This window comes from Anticarsia gemmatalis, chromosome 5, assembly GCF_050436995.1.
Source record: "Anticarsia gemmatalis isolate Benzon Research Colony breed Stoneville strain chromosome 5, ilAntGemm2 primary, whole genome shotgun sequence".
Lineage (NCBI taxonomy): Eukaryota > Metazoa > Arthropoda > Insecta > Lepidoptera > Erebidae > Anticarsia > Anticarsia gemmatalis.
Window position 1 is genome coordinate 8,284,751 of NC_134749.1, and position 17,493 is coordinate 8,302,243.

General features: G+C 34.8%; 1 protein-coding gene across 2 annotated transcripts in view; it reads right to left on the reverse strand.

Moving 5' to 3' along the window:
• The window catches only part of LOC142973374 (uncharacterized), a 56,467-nt gene that overhangs the window by 28,253 nt on the left and 10,721 nt on the right, over positions 1 to 17,493 (reverse strand). The window contains exon 1 of one of the 2 annotated variants that reach the window (XM_076115029.1): positions 11,449 to 11,710. The exons of the other annotated variant lie outside the window; for it this stretch is intronic. The gene's annotated coding sequence lies outside the window, so the exon portion shown is untranslated. Of the gene's footprint in view, positions 1 to 11,448; positions 11,711 to 17,493 lie in introns of those variants that run through there. 2 annotated transcript variants of the gene reach the window in all.

The following is a 17,493-nucleotide window of genomic DNA, read 5'->3' on the forward strand; positions in this document are numbered from 1 at the left end:
GTCGCTTAATATAAGAGTTAAAGTAAGCTCAACATTTCAAAATACATATACAAAATAAAATAAAACAAAATAAATATTTACAGCATGCTAAATATAAAGAATAACGGAACACATATATAACCATACTTTTTTTAGTGTAACCACGAATAACGTCTACTCCAATCGGGAAAAGCTAAAAGAAAAGTATTACCCCAAACTAAAAGTACTCTTGTTTGTTAGCTGGACACATCTTCAAAGTCCGATAAAACGCGTCGAAAACAAAAACTAGCGTTACTTGGTGCTATAAATCCTAATACTGAACCTCGTACGAAATCTGAATTATATTATAAACAAGGCTATAGATAAAGCCGACCTTACAGCCTCTAAGCTGTTGATAAGGTAAAACGGTCTTTGTATTGTCTTTGAAGATATTTTTGTTCACTTTACTATTGTAGTTTGACCCAGTATTAAGTTACAATCATGTAAATCAAAGCTTATCAATATTGAGGATTGCACCCGGAAATCTTATTACAGAATCCGTCGCGTGAAATACGAGTTACGCTGTAACCGAAGAACGCCCATGGTCGATAAATCGAGACCCATTTTTTAGGAGAAAAGTAAACTTCGATGCATGGTGTACTTCGTGCAGGATATTGGTTCATTCTGCACGATCTACGGTTACGTAAAGCTTCACGTATTGGTATCAAAGATTGCAACGTCAGTGCCCTCATTTCGGTCAGTTGACTCGTTTTATTCGTAAGAGAAAATAAACAAACTTATAAACGTTATGTCATTGTGTTCTTTCTGTCGAATTCGTAGAATAACATCAACATATCTTTCCGATTTAATTGAAATAAGTGGATCTCCACAATGTTTTTTATTCGATAGCTGAGGCAACATAAATACTTTCATGGTAAGAAACATTATATTTGACAACGATAGTACATTATTTCCCGTAGGCATTATAAGACTAAGGATTATTGATATTCAGGGAGCAACTATGAAAACGGCTTACATATTCAGCAGAATACAATTACAAGCTGAGTTTATTTGATCTATTCGATTGTTTACAAATACAATTGATGTGCCTCGACGGAAACCATTTAGTTTATAAAAGCTCAATTTACTATCGAGCTTCATAGTCACATTGTGAACAGAATTGGACTTTTGTAAATGGTAATAAATGACAAACTACGGAGTAAACTTTGTAAATGCAGTTTAATTAAATTGCTATGATGCCTACCAGATATCTAAAGTGGTAAGTAATTGATTTTGAAAGTTTGACTAACTTTTATGATTACTGTAACTTTAATTCTCGTCGTAAATTAAATTTGATTGTATAAGAGCAATGGTTTATAAGTCCACAAACTCAAGACGGGAACTAAGGCAAGTTAGCGTTTAATAATAAAGTCTAATGCAGTATTCAAACTTAGCAAATCCGGCAAGTAAATGAAATTCCTTGAATGTGCATGCTAAGACCACTTTAGTCTCCAGCATGTGATAGTTTAAACTGCTTGTGTTACTCAAGTTTGAGGCCACCTATATAATTAGAATATAAGAAGAAGATGCGAAGGCAAACCTACACACATATTGTTATAAATGTTTCAATTATTTATTAATCGTCTGGTATAAAATGGTACACACTATTATTTGAACCCCAAACAGTCAAATTAATTATTACAAAACGGCTATCTCAGACCTGGGACCCCTCCCTATTTGTAGAAGGATAGAGTGTGTCTTTAGCGCGTTTCTCTGCGGTGGGTCCTGTCGAAAGTTTGACATTTAAAATGTACTGCCAAAATAGTTCCTACGACGCCCGTTAGAGGTGCTGATCAGATTTTCATACAAATTATATCGATAGTAGTCGGTAGTCGATACTGGTAGAGAATCTAGCTACTGGACTCTAAACTATGTAAGAAAATTATGTTAGGAAAGGAATCTTTAACGAAGTATCTATGTATATTGTATATACTAACAACGACTACTTCTCAATTAGGTAAATTACTATTGCAAATGTAAGAAGTTTACAAAATAAAAGACGTTTCGAATTTGAACTTCCAGCTATTCTATGCCAAACACTCAACACGACTATTTAAGTTCCGAAATCGTGCAACTACTTTGTGATAATGTTTTTAGTAAAATTGTAATTTTCTTCTAAGATAAATAAAATAAGCAGCGTAGATTCCTTCGTCTCTTGACCCGAACAAAAACAATCGTGCGACGAGAAATAAGATTACTTTAGCATTATTACCAACGTTATTTCTTGATTTACTCAAGAACGTAAAGAGTAATTAAACTGAAGGATAACTAACTGAAATTACTTACGCTGAGAAAGTGGTCCAGAGCTGTTAAATCCGTAGATCGCTTTATACATACATGAATAACATCACGCCTGTTGTACGAAAAGATTTTAACAGAGAGAGGTGTATGCAATACTCCCGCGATTCGCTATTTACTATTTTAGTCTCATGTAATAGGGGGCAAGCTTTGCTTGTTACCTAGTACGTTTCCAAGTTCCGTGCACCTATTGATTAGAATAAAATCTTTAGCCGACCCGAGGATCGTACCCGTGACCTCGTAATCAGCAGTCATATAAACTACCGCCTAGACTACTGTAGCGCGATTTTGCACAGTCGCTACTGTCGAGTATCGAAAGTTTGACATTTAGAAAGTGCTGCCAAAATAGTTCCTACGACACCCGTCAGAGGCGCTGATCAGATTCTCATACAAAATATCTCGATGACAGACCGGTTGTCGGTAGTCGATAGCAGTAGATAATCGAGCTACGGAACCGTTACTAGATCACTTTCTCAACAAATAAACAGATTACATCACTATCCTCGCAGCTATCATTAAAACTGGTTCAACAATCAACATGTCAAGCATTGTAATTGCATTAATGATCGGCGAGCTTCGCCCGTTGACGCACAGCGGTTGTTCTATAATAACATGTGTATGGTAATATGTTCGGAAATTGACTGTAATGGCTCGACATGTCATGGACCTACATTATTGGAAAACCAATGGCAGAGTAAAACAGTCGGGCTTGTCGTCATTTTAATTTAATATTATTTACTGTTAAAATGATTTTACAATTGCTGCTTCTGTGCTTTTGGCGGTAGTATACCTATGCGAGTGCTGAACATGAGGTCACGAGTTCAGTATTTTATAATTTACATAGTAATTTACTTGTTAGTTGTTACGAATATTTCCAGTAAGTAAGTACTGAACATCACTTCTAATACTTTAAAAAAAAGTCATTTTTTAATTATATTAAAATAATTCTACACAGAAAACGTACGTAATACGCTTTTTGAACAAATGAGAAGCAAAAAACGAATGCCATTTTAAACTACGTCATAATTAGTATTACATCCGAGTTGCAAATTAGTGCTTGAACAAATTACCTAGGTGCCTAGAAGTTCTTAATGCCACTTCGGGCTGTACTCTCACTATGTCTAACTTGAACTCCCTAAAGAAATGTGCACTTTTCCGAGACAAAATCTTTTGTGTTTTCTTTCCGACATTGTTTATTATTACAGGTAAATTTTCAGAGTAACTCAACGTAAACTATGTTCCAGTTTTAAGTAAAACTTTGACGAACATACACCAAACAGATTTAGTAAAGAATCCAGGGGAGTTTATTTATGGGTAAACACGTCACAAGTTGGTTAAGTACATGTTATAAAATGTATAAATTTTCGTATTATATTAATGATTCCGGTATAATAATATGTCAATGGTTCGCTCCCTATAAAATGGACTTACATTGTTAACGGTGAAACCTGGGTTTTTTATACTCTTCCGCTTGTCCCTACTGGTATAAAATGCGTGAAATTATGTATTACTAAACAGTTTCTATCCCAAATTGCGAACAACACTACACAGTACAAGTAACTAGTAATAACTATTAACAAAAATCGCTGAATAAATCACAGTTAATGCGAAACAATACACATATCACTGTTTATTATAATATGTTAGTAAGATCTCTAAATCTATAGTCCAATATCCCTTTAGTTTTCTATCGCGCAGACAACAAAGTCGATTCCTTGCAACTTATCAATACTAACGTCGTAATACAGTTTATATCGAATACGTGATTGTTTCACGAGGCTCGTACGTCCACAAGGTATTTCTTAAAACAAAACATATAACCGCTCTTAAACTCGATGTATTATTATATTACATTGTTAGATGTGTTTTTAGAGCTTAACACAATAAAAATATAAGGTAAATATAAATACCTCAATATTCTCAGCGGGAAACAAAAAACTAAGAAAACGAAAATAAATTCTAAGAGAGCGCGATTGAATAAACAAACGCTTCAGTAAACATATTAATGCCTTAAACAAATTCTGGTAAAAGGTGTAAACATGTAAAGAATATAGGGAAATTTTGGTAATTCTCTGTCTACGCGGTATGTGCTAATCACGGGAACCAGTGAACCGATTTTAATAGGCTCTCACCCCTGTAAACGAATTTCTTTGACTAAGACGCATGACTTTAAAACTTGGAGAACGTTCGGTGTATGGAAATACTGAAATTGATTTAATGTGTGTTGTATTGATCGTGCACTCGTACTCAATTGGTTACTCAATTTGCTTTCGTGCGGCTTGACTGTGATTTATTTTCAAAGTAAGTTGCTTTAATGCATTTTTTATTTATTTAATGCGATACATTTGAGATTGTTGCGTCTTTGCAAAGAAACATGATTATATTTCTACGTTTTATTTGTGTTCGAGTTTATTTCATTTGACTGTACGAGAATGTACGGTTCGAATCAAAATCTATTTTGGATCCATTTGACGATGTTCGGTTGAGCTGAAAGTTGGCATATATATGTAAATCTGATGATAATACAGTAACCTAGTGACTTTGATCTAATTCTATAGCAAGGGTAGTTGCTTGCTACCAAACTGTTTGTATGTTATGTTCGATCGTCTCGATCTGGGGGCACGGAAGTGCCCCCGCAAGTCGAGCAAAAAAAAAGCGGCACGGCCGTAACATCCTTTTCTCGAAGCAATTCGGGCTATTTTTGACACCCCTATAATTTCGTAGTGGATAAAACAAGAAGCCTGGATTTTCAGCAACTAATCAGTCATTGTATAAACACGGTATATTTAAAATTTCAGTCAATTTGAACCAGTAGTTTAAGAATGACAACTTGTTAAAATTTTGAATTTTGTCACTCACTGATTCACTGACTCACTGACTCACCGATCATCAAAAGTCTAAGGTACTTCTAGCAGACTTAGAAGCTTAAAATTTCGAATACAAATAGGGTTTAGTGTCTTAATCTGGGGGCACGGAAGTGCCCCCGCAAGTCGAGCAAAAAAAAAGCGGCACGGCCGTAACATCCTTTTCTCGAAGCAATTCGGGCTATTTTTGACACCCCTATAATTTCGTAGTGGATAAAACAAGAAGCCTGGATTTTCAGCAACTAATCAGTCATTGTATAAACACGGTATATTTAAAATTTCAGTCAATTTGAACCAGTAGTTTAAGAATGACAACTTGTTAAAATTTTGAATTTTGTCACTCACTGATTCACTGACTCACTGACTCACCGATCATCAAAAGTCTAAGGTACTTCTAGCAGACTTAGAAGCTTAAAATTTCGAATACAAATAGGGTTTAGTGTCTTAATCATGGGAAAAATTCAATATTTTCTAATTTCGGTCAAGTTTTCTAAATACACTAACTGCAACAATAACTTTGTAATCCCATATAAATGTATAAGATTACAAGGTTACATTTGCAGTTAATGAATTAAATTATTATTTCTGTAGAAAATAAAATAAATAGGTGTAAATAGGTACCTACTATATGAGGCATAACGGGAGGGGGTAAAGGGTGGGTAAGGGTGTTTAGCCCATGAAACTGAACAACATTCCCATAAGAAAATATGTTGAATTATGAAAAAAAAAGTCTTTCCATACAAATTGGACTTATGTTCGCTCTACAAAAAGAAGTGAGATGCCATCAAAAACATTCTGTAAAAACCTCAAGTCTCGCCGTAAAAAGTTGTGAGATCTATATAATACCAAGTCGATTAATCTATTTAGTCTCTACTTAAAGGACCTTCTGTCTTAAGTTATTACGTATGTTATTATCATGCCAATTTTATAAAAATACCTTTAAAACAAATAGATCGACTTGGTCATCGCAAGAAAACACAAATTCGCCATTATTAACATTTCAGGAGCATTAACTTCTTGTCGTGCTGTGTAGTGTGATACATACTAATAATCAAATCATGCGATGGCCAGGTCGGTCTATTTGTTTTAAAGGTATTTTTATAAAATTGGCATGATAATAACATACGTAATAACTTAAGACAGAAGGTCCTTTAAGTAGAGACTAAATAGATTAATCGACTTGGTATTATATAGATCTCACAACTTTTTACGGCGAGACTTGAGGTTTTTACAGAATGTTTTTGATGGCATCTGATTTTCGTTAAAATATTTAAAATTTTCCACGTTTGCTTCGTCTTTATATTCGCAATGTTAATAATTTTATGAAAATGTCTATTAATTCTCTACTTTTTTTATATGTTATAATTTTTTCTTTATTATTTGCTTTTTGTACCTAATGTATATGACGTATATAAGATATTTGCTTCATTTTAAACTTTAAACGGACTGACAATCAAATAGTATTCATATTGTAGGTATCTATACTATACTAATATAATATAATAAAGCTGAAGAGTTTGTTTGTTTGTTTGTTTGTTTGTTTGTTTGAACGCGCTAATCTCAGGAACTACTGGTCCGATTTGAAAAATTCTTTCAGTGTTAGATAGCCCATTTATCGAGGAAGGCTATAGGCTATATAACATCACGCTACGGTCATAAGAAGCGGAGTAGCAACGAAAAATGTTACAAAAACGGGGAAAATTTTGACCCATTCTCTTAGGTGACGCAAGCGAAGTTGCGCGGGTCAGCTAGTTATTTATAAATCCACTACATAGTAATCCTATCTTCTGACTCATGTAATACGTAATCCTTAAGTCCCAGCATGTCCGTGAAGTAATAATCGCAATAATGTACATACTGTTTTATACATTGTCAAGAAAGCCGTACTTCTAAGAATCCCTATCACTACAACTAAAGTTTCTTTGAAGCACGAACAGGTTTACAGGATTACCATTTTTACATAACTGAACAAAGAATGCTCTTCCTTTGAACTCATTTAGCATTAGATCCCGTGAAAATGTACTATTATTTATATGTAGTAAACATTCAAATATATTCACTTTATTTTTTTCGTTTTGGCAACTTTGACCAGTTTAATATAAAAGGAGTATTTTAGAGACTCTTGATATAATCTTATTTTGATTTACTTAAATTATTATATTAAAAATTATTTTTATCAAACATTTCTACTATTATTAAGTTTTGGTCGGCTCTCTGATCTCTGCCTATCCATGTGGGAGAAAGGCGTGATTTTATTTATCTATGTATTTAAAAGATAAAACTACAAATTTAAAATAATAATCCTCTACTGGATAAATTGAAACGTAACTACTAGCGAACTGTGTGAAGTTTGTCTCTTTCTATTTCATATGAGGTCAGCACCTCATTCGCAGTAGAGAATGTTGTATCTAATCAAAGTTAGTCTTTGTTACCTTCACTGAATTCAACTACAACAGAACATTCAATTAAATGCTGAACGTATGTTTATTTTACTGTTTGTATTTTACGAATTCTGCACAACTATTGACAATAGGCCATTTGATATTTCAACGTTATTATAACTAACAAGAAACATTCGTTAGTTTTGTTTATGATTCCACGTATTTTGTTAGGGAAATTTTAAAATCAGAACTGGTATTGTGTGCTTCTACATTTCGGAATTAATGTTGGCAATGGTTTTAAAAGTTTCGAGAGATTTTAACCGGTTGGTCGTGGACGAGATAGTCGTATCTGACAAATATTTGTATGGCCCGTAGATATTTGTTCCGTGTCTGAATGTTTGTTCATCGACGATACGAGAAACCGTCGTGCAGTTGGAAGCTCGCTGATATATATTCCTTCACAAACAATCTTTCTCGTGATATAAAATATCCGATGAAACAACATCATCTTCTTGATGATTTGTAGTTGTATCAGCATTCATGTGATAAAAAAATTGTCAATAGAGAATTTACAAAGTCGGTAGTATAGATTAACGAGCATGTGACATTTATAATTACTAGAAAAAAATTGTCAAAATACGTAAGGGGTGCTGCTAAGCTTTTCAGAAAAAGAGATTCGATAGTGGCAGGAAATCGCCCGCTTGGAAATCAGATTATTTCATTTGTAAAGAAAAAAGGGTTTCCTCTAAAATATAATTATTCTAATATCACCTAATTTGATTTAGCAGATCAGCTCCGAGAGCTTAACAGACTAACAAAATTAATTTTACACTTATTAGTGTAGACAGTAGGTACTAAATATAAATATTTCAAAGTAGTACTATGACTGACTGAAACTTAGTATTTGCTGCTTCAGAAGATAAGTGAAATAAAAACATTGAATAAACGTTTTCCTACTAATCCTCAAAGGCTGCAACTGACTTGTTAACGTTCATATAATATGTAGATTTATGATGACGTAACTCTATAACTAACAGTGTACTTCAAGTTTCCTTGTCTGTTGTGTTAACGTCTTTACAGGTTTAACAGCTCCCCAAGAGTCATATTTCTAGATATCAAGCAATTTGATCTCTCTCACTACTTTGTTGGTAAGGCTTTGTTTATTGTCAATTATATAACTAAGATATCTTAGCAAGTTTTGTCCCTCAGAAGATACTGTAGTACCAAAATTATCCGATTACAATTTGTTTTGAATTCTTAGATAGGATAATATTGTATGGACCTATACACCCACAATTAATAAACATAATATACCAACTGACTCTTTAAAGTCTTGGAGTTAACTAAAAATATGGAAGACTTACATTTATTTATTCAGCTTTTCACCTAACGGGTGCTCAAAAGATGACTATCTATAAAAGTCTTTAAAAAAATATATGCGCGAAAGGAAGAATTCCGCTCTACGAACTTTACAAACAAACAATTCACGGACACAAATCACGAACTGCCTCGGAACTGTCCTAAATGAATCACACAAACGACCAGTATTCAAACCTACTAGACCACCACTTTGTTTCGTATAGTTCATCGTATATAAAACATGGGATTGAGTAGAATGCCGAATCCACTAAACCTTTATATAACATAGCATGCTATGTAACACTTCAATGTATGAGAACATATCAGCAGACTGCCTCTGTGGTGCAGTGGGTAGTTTTTGCGACAGCCGCGCAGAGGTCTCGGGTTCGAATCCCCGATCAAGCCACAAAGTCTTCTAAGTTTTCTTTTTAAGAATTCCTCAGAGGTTGCCCAGAGTTAGACAGTTGAGATCATAGACCTCCGTGCCTTGGAGAGCAAATAAAGCTGCCGATCCTGCGCCTGATCTCTCATTGATCGAGTCAGTCATCCGCTCCACCGGGCTATGAAAGGCAAAGGAATAGATTGAGGAAGACTCTTGGACACTAAAAACACAGTTCTGCACTGTTGGCCGATTTCAATTAAATTGACCGCCATAGCCGGATATCGCCGATTTCAATTAAATTCGATATCGGCTAGGAGGACATTATTATGACATGTTATAAAACGACGTTACATAGGGTGTTTTGTTATATAGTGTATAATAATATGTACCATAACAAAGATTAAAATTTTCGAATGCCTGAACTACATTTGCCGACATTCACGCTAAATGATCACGAATAATTATTATTTGATACGACAAACATCAATATTATGAACCGACGTTTATTTAATATTATCTACTTCATTTGTAATGTCAATATACAATACTAATAGATAATGAAATACATGTTCAATATCATCAAATTAATTTCAAATAGGTTTCGTCCTATATTATTATGTTCCCATACATTTTAGTAATGAAATAGTTTGCTTTGAATCAGAACGTAGTTTAGTATAGTGTTACATAAAGGTAAACTTATGTAAACGTATTCGATCCCTTAGTTCAAAGAGTTAATATTTTCGTTAAATTTACGATTGGTTTATTTTTTTATTATTGGCCAGTCAATACCATCGACGTTTGTTATTAGGACCTGGCTTTCTGTGAATCATTCTCAGTGATTGAATAAGTTATATGGCTTGCATTCAACTAGGTATCGGTTCTCAGAAGCCTGCGTAAGATCGCTGCTCTATCGTCTCTCGATCAAGTTTCTCTCCGGTTTCCACTCAACAGACTTTTGTTCTCTTTACCTCTTTGGAATTCTTCTCGGTAAATGGCAATTTTCTAGCCCCCTTGTACATGAGATTTAAAAAATCTCTGATTTTTTACGTTTAGTTTTTAATCCTATAAAAAATATCCCCTTAAAATTCTTCCTTTGTCCTTTTCACCGCTAAATCGCATTTTACAGGTCTATTTTCTCAGTGTCTTCTCCCGACTCGAGCAGAACGATAAGCAAATGGTATTTTCCAATTTTTTTCGTTCAATCCCAGATAAGCGGCGAAGATGGGACGACGCGAGAATTTTAATTACTATAATAATGTTAAGGTCGGATGTCTTACTCAGAAATATTTTATGTAAATTATGATATAATAAGTACGAGAGTAATTACTTAATACTTGTTTATTATTTTAATTATATCGGCTTGTAATTTGGGAGATCGATCAATTAATCTATTAATGGTATGTCTATAGTGCGTGCGGTCAGTCGTGATCGTATGAGTGATTGGTGTTTGCATAGCTAGTGTAGATTTCGGGCAGATCTGGCCTTGTGAAGCTTGCCAGTGTGTGACACCTACATAAACAATACTTAGACACCTATATGATATTTGCCACTTCATTGAATATAAGAGTAAATTAGTAGTTATGAGTCCAAGGCAAATATGAACAAAACGTCATCCAAAGGTTGTGCACTATTTAAAAAAAATATTTAAATTCCGCCCTTAATTTAACAATTTAAATATTAGAACGCAAAACCTTAATAACATTAGCCGTCCAAACCAAAATTAAAGTACCTTCTCAATAACAAACTTAACAAAAGACCAAGTTATAAATTAAATCAAAATAATTAAGAAACGCCATTTGTAATAATATAAATGTTCCAAACTTTGTTTAGGCAATCTTATAAAGATATACGACGCTGCAACGTTACAAAGATTGGATTTTTGCGAAGTAATGTTCCTTAATTAACTAAACTGTACTTCATAATAAAAGGTAGCTTGTAAAAATAACCTATGTTTATTTTACACTCGTAGGGCAGGTCGCGATATTACGTTTCCCTTACTTTATGTTAGGAAACCGTCGGCATAGGAAGGCCGTAACAAAAGTAAAATATCTAAAAATATCTAAACATCGAAAATATCAATTTTATTTAATACATAAACTTTAAAATTTCTTACTTATCTTAAAAATATATAGAAATTCTAACTTACCATAAATAAAAACAATATCCAAGAAAAATATTATATCTGTAAACACAATATCTGCTCAGTACTTTATTTTATTTGCACAGTGACTTTCATATTTCGCACGCAACAGTCGAAAAACACTTATTTGATAAGTAGCAAGTTCAATAAACACTCGTACGGCTCGTAGACGCGCTACGGCGTAGCGACGTAGCGACGTAGCGCGTAGTACGCGTACGGGAGAGACCGGCGAACGATACGAGGCCCCGTGAACAACTGAGCGCGGACACTGCACCGCTCTCTCGCCCGGATGCAAGCGTGCCCCGATATCCTTTTTGATTCTTAGTAACTGCTACCACCGCTTATGCAGCTCCGGTTTTTGCCCTTTTATTAACTCCGTTACGATGAAATGTTAATAACGCTTGATGGCTTTCCTCGTGCCTCAATATTTGGAGTGACTGAAAAGGTCAATGATGCTTAATAATACAGTTCATTAATGCCTTAATGACGGCTCGTGTTTGTAATAAACTTCATTTTCGGGTATAAAATGCCTGAATGTTTTAAAATAAATAAGTGTAGCGCACGTAAACCCGAGCAAAGTATTCAGATTAACGTATGTTAACAAATCCGTTTCCCGAGCTGCTACAGCGGTGTGCACAAATTCTGCAATCCGCGCATTTACTATTTAAGTTAACAGATTTAGCTTTTTCGTTAAAAGCCACATCGATTCCCGGCTGAATTTGAACGGCTGTCACAATGTTTATACAAGAGTGATAGGCAATTATAAGAGGATGTAAAGGTAATAACTTTGAACAAATGGAAATATGACTATGTTCATCTTCGTCGTGAGTTTGAACCGCAAGACAAATGAAATTCCATTACGATATTAAAGAAAATCCCCAAAGCCGTCGGTGGCTTTATGAAAGAATTTCATAATAAGGAGCAGAATATTATTCAATTTTTCCTGAAAACAAAGATGGAGCAGGAAGAAAGTCTGTTCCCACCTGGGGCTCGGGGGCTAGTCGAATTTATTAGCATTCAAATGATTTATAACTAGCGAGCGGCAGCTGAATATTTTCTGATTCGTCTTAAATTAAATTCTTTCTTTCCTTTGGCTGGATTTCATTAAGGGCAAAGAAATGCCACGGAGATGAAAAAGATAATCTGTGCCGTAGTGCGGGCGTACAGTGGCGGTGGGTACAGCCACGTCACCGCGCACCCGCATCCTCCTCAAACCGGACACATCAAATGCTTTCCGATATACGTACAGTGTACACGTGACGTTACGTTGTACCTGTTTCGTTTTACAACAGTTTGCTTGCACGATAGCTATATTATACGAGCATTTATAAATGTTAGTCTAAGTCACCAATTTTATCACTACAAAAATATAGCTGAGTCTGACACAAACGCTCTTTGATCAAGAATTTTAAAAAATCTATTTCTATTGCACGGCAGGAACCATATCCTAACAAATACAAAGCACAAAAAATCGGCCGTGTAACAAACAAAGAGTTTAAAATAAAATTTTGGTAACGAAAGCACAAAACTATCATTTAAAAAAACATGTGTTATCTTAACTTACACAAGAATAAAAAGGTAAGGAAAAACAGCAATTAAGATCAAATTTCATCTACTAGCTGACAGAAAAGATTCTTTTTGCGGATACCTTCACTGATTAGCATGGGATAAGTGGACCTTCTTATCCCATGCTAATAAAAGGTGTCGGCAACGGGAGAATACAAACTGCGAGGGATAATAACAATCTGAACATTCTGTGTAAATAAACTGCAATATAAAAGGTAGAGACTGGCTATTATTTTCGCTGTATTTGTATAATACATGAACTATCAACCGTGGTTACGGGAGAGAGAGCTCTCCCATCCGCGTGGCGTTTTAAAGCTAAAATATTTAACGAGCGCAGTGCAAAGAACAAAGCGTGCCCTGTGTTTAGCTGCACATGTCTACGTACCCGAAAGCCTCCCGTCATTAAATTCAACGCCCCTTTATGCGTCTCTGACTTTGTTAACTATAGAAGAGCTTGCAACAGAAATGGGCCACCGGTGCGCCAGCCTAAACGCTGTTGTCGCATTAAAATTTAATCACTTTAAAAACTTAATGTACGTGTGTATCGCACTTGTTTTGTATCACATGTGTTAGTTGCATGCTCCGCTTAAAATAATTTAGTACTACGCTGAAAGGAATATGTAAATTTTGTAAAATGTACTTTATGCCGTTTACTTTTGCTGGTCTCTCGTTATATGCAGACATCTTAACTGTAGTGAAAATAAACATTTCAACCAAACTCTCAGCTTGCGCCGCGAAACTTGTAAATGTCAAATGAAGAGAAGTAGATTACGATGTTGGCTGAACACTTGGTCACTGCTGTTGCATAATTCCCGCGTTTTAATGTCACTTTTTACTTAGGACTAGAGTACAGTTTTATTTTTATTCACAAACTATAATCACGGGAAGAAAGGTTTCATCGGATATGAAAGAACGACTTAAAAAAAAAATAACGAATAATCATCGTTCAATGTAATATAAATACACAAATCAATTAAAACAATAAACTCTAAAGCTACTGAGTCAAACTAAATTTAATTTATATGGGTCCAAATGGCAACTATTCCACGTCGATCAATTAATAATCACGCTAATCCGATAAGAAATTTGGTGTAATCGGTTTACAAAACATAAACAAAAATATACCGCCGGAATTGAGAAGCTTCCTGAATTCGTTAAATGGGAAGGATATTTCTATATTATAAATCTATCTTTAAACCATAAAATTAAACCATACATTTTGAGTTGCGTGCAATGCAATATATAATAAGACACGTTGGATAAAAAATATGTGTTATTTAAAATCGAAATAGGCTTTTAATTAAGCCAGTTTCCAAACAACGCTTCAAACATTCTTGGTTTAACCACGGCAACTAATTAAAACATTCGTACAATCAAAACGGTGAAAAGAAATAAAATCGAATAGACCGACAGCACGTTCGCAGTACAAAATACAAACTACGGTTCACACTGAAATCCGTTCAGTGGGAAGCTGTGAAACTCGTGGAGCCGTTTGCGCACTTTCAAAGTGGAACATTTGAAAAGAAGTGAGCTCTAATTACGTAGGCGTAACACGTCAAAGTATTTGAGGAGTGCGACGCATCAAGGGTTGATATTGTGAGAGAGAAACGCCTAATAATCCCGCGGAACCTCCACACTGCATCCTTTTCACTCTCGCCTTTGAACCCGGGGATAATACGTGCTTTATTTCGTTATGAAAACTTGCGCGAGTGTTTTAAGTGAGAGGGTAAATAACGCTCGTGGTAATAATTTACAATGAATTACTCAACTGTAGGTCTTTATCTATGAAAAAATACGCACGTTCATATTATCCAATTTAACTACATCTATAACGAACCTGGTACAGTTGCAATAACTATACCAATTATAGTATTATGTTGGTAGCTTCTCTGCAGGGATTCCGGCGATAACGGTGCGATGGACAAATAACGATTCAATGTGATGTTTATTGCTATAAATACGTCGTTTCCATCAAATTTTATTTATGTCTATTAGAAACTGCTTTTCTATGAAATCAGGATTGTGGAAACAAGTTCTTAATCATCATTATATGAAGTATGTATATGTTACAAAATAATACATTATACACGAGTGATGAAAATCATTTAATGAAACAAAAGTAATTATTTAGTTCATTCATGTCATTGCCGCACTGGATACAGAAACCTTTATTTAGTTCCTATAGATTCTAAATATACAGTTTAGATTTGTACAATTGGTTAAATTGGATGTACTCTATTCAAAATGTCATTCGAATCAACTGAATCGAACGGAATATGTTGAATGGCTCTCATTTGTCGGAATCATATGGTGGATTGGAGCCTATTTATTTTATAAAGTACTAATGTCGCAATTTCACGGGTAGGTTAGTGGTTGTACAAGGTAGAATGTTCTTGGCGCTGGGTCCGCGGTGTAGCTAATGAGGCAGAGGCGGAGCGAGGGACAACGAGTGTCGATCTGCACCGCTAGTACCACCACAACGTCGCGTAACGACCCCTCACGCTTGCCGTCTACCGAATGTACGAGTCGGAACGTCAACTGTCCTACCTAAAAGGTAACTGTGTCGAGATTTATGCACATAGAAATCAGGAGCAAATCTTCAAAACAAAACAACTCTTTTTTTATTTTCGATTTTCTTTCTTTTTAACGATGTTTTACAGTTTGTTTGTACACGAAATGTTTAATTTAAAGCTCAGTACAATAGTACAAATTGAACTATGCTTTTTCAAACGGTTTTGTTTTGTTAGCGGTAAAGGCAAAACGCTTTCCCGGTATGAGTTTGATCGACATAGACCAGCCTGTCACGTGGTTCAGGCGATGGTACGACATATTACCTAGAAAACTTGTTACCGGATGTATTGACAACCCTGAAAATATTAACTAGAAAATATGTTCATCTATTTTTTTCGCGTTAGGATTGAAATACCAAATGTTTCGGAAAATCTCAGTAGTATTTATAACAGAAAAGTTTGTACCGATGATTGGATGGACGAATTTTTTTGGTTACTAAGTCTTTCTTTGGACAGAGTTTTTACTCAGACGGAATTATTTTAAATTACTTTATACCAAAGAAATGTTAAGCAAGTCATGGCAAGTATATGAAAAGCACAGAAAATGTTAAATTTCTCGAATTATTGCAACCAGGATAAATGTAGGTAAAAATAATGGTAAATTCTTTATATGTATTACATTAAATGTTTAAGAAATAAAGCTGTTTACGATATTTTAAGAGTTCACTGAAATAACATTTTTGTATTCTTTATTAATTATTCATAATAAAGAGGGTCGCATAAAAAGGGACGGAAAGGGATACAAGTGATTTCAAACGTTTGTGTTGTCGTCTATGTACTCTCAATGTATGAAGGTACTTATATGAGAAACGATTCGCTTATATCTCTGGCATGGGTTGCAATATGTAGATATTTCTGTAACTTTTACGGGAAAACAGAATTTAATTATCTTACATTTCATGAGAAATAATAGTATTCGAATATCGAAGGAAAAGAGGATGTAATCACTTTTTCGTGCTATTAATAAACACTCAATAACATCTGAACTATATTTTGAATAAAGTATAATAAGTAATATAGCATTTTCATACAAAATCCGGTTGTTACCTAACGAGTCCATTAAGCACAACCTCATTTGCCTCATAGCCATTTCACCCATTCATCTGTAGGTACCTACTTCGAAATGGAAAACCAGATGAGCGTTAAAATCATAATATTCGAAAATAAAGTTTTTAATGAGCATCGAATTCAATAAAAGCAGAAACAATAGCGTGTGTGGGAGCGTATTGTGACTCTTTTGTTTTAAGCCCAGCCACGTCATTATAAATTTTTCACCGCAACAGTCTAATGAGTAATGCTATATAAATATATAGACATGTATGACGACATTCAACTCAGACGCGGCGCTTTTATTTCATTACAAGTTAGAAATACTCCGTATTTTCAATGTTTTATTAATTAATCGTAAACTTATTTCGTGTCCAATAAAACGACGGCAAGAAATAAAGCTACCTCAAACATTAGACAATTCAAAAATCTCAAACGTTTGTTCGGTGATCTTTTTCCGTGAATTCTGATGGATAACCTAAAAAATAAATAAATCAACCAAAATCCTCAATTGAACGGTGGCACGAGAAATTGATAAAAGCTATTTCCGACAGTTCCAACGTATTACAACGTTCAATAGTAAGAATATACTACAAAACTATGTAGAGCTCTGCCGGGCAGTGAGTGCCCGCTATTTTCTTATGGGAAGTGGCTTTTGGGAGAGCCGAGGTAGGTCAAGTTAAATTGGTTATATCGTTGGTGAATTTCGGCAGGTCAGCGAAGCAGCGGCGAGTGCCGGCGGAGGAGGCATCGCATGGCACCGGAAATAATGACTGCCGCTCTGTAATTGGAACGGGCCGCTGCATTTTAGCTTGTGACTCGTCAGTAGCTTCACTCTCTTTGAATATACCTACTTTGTTATAATTAA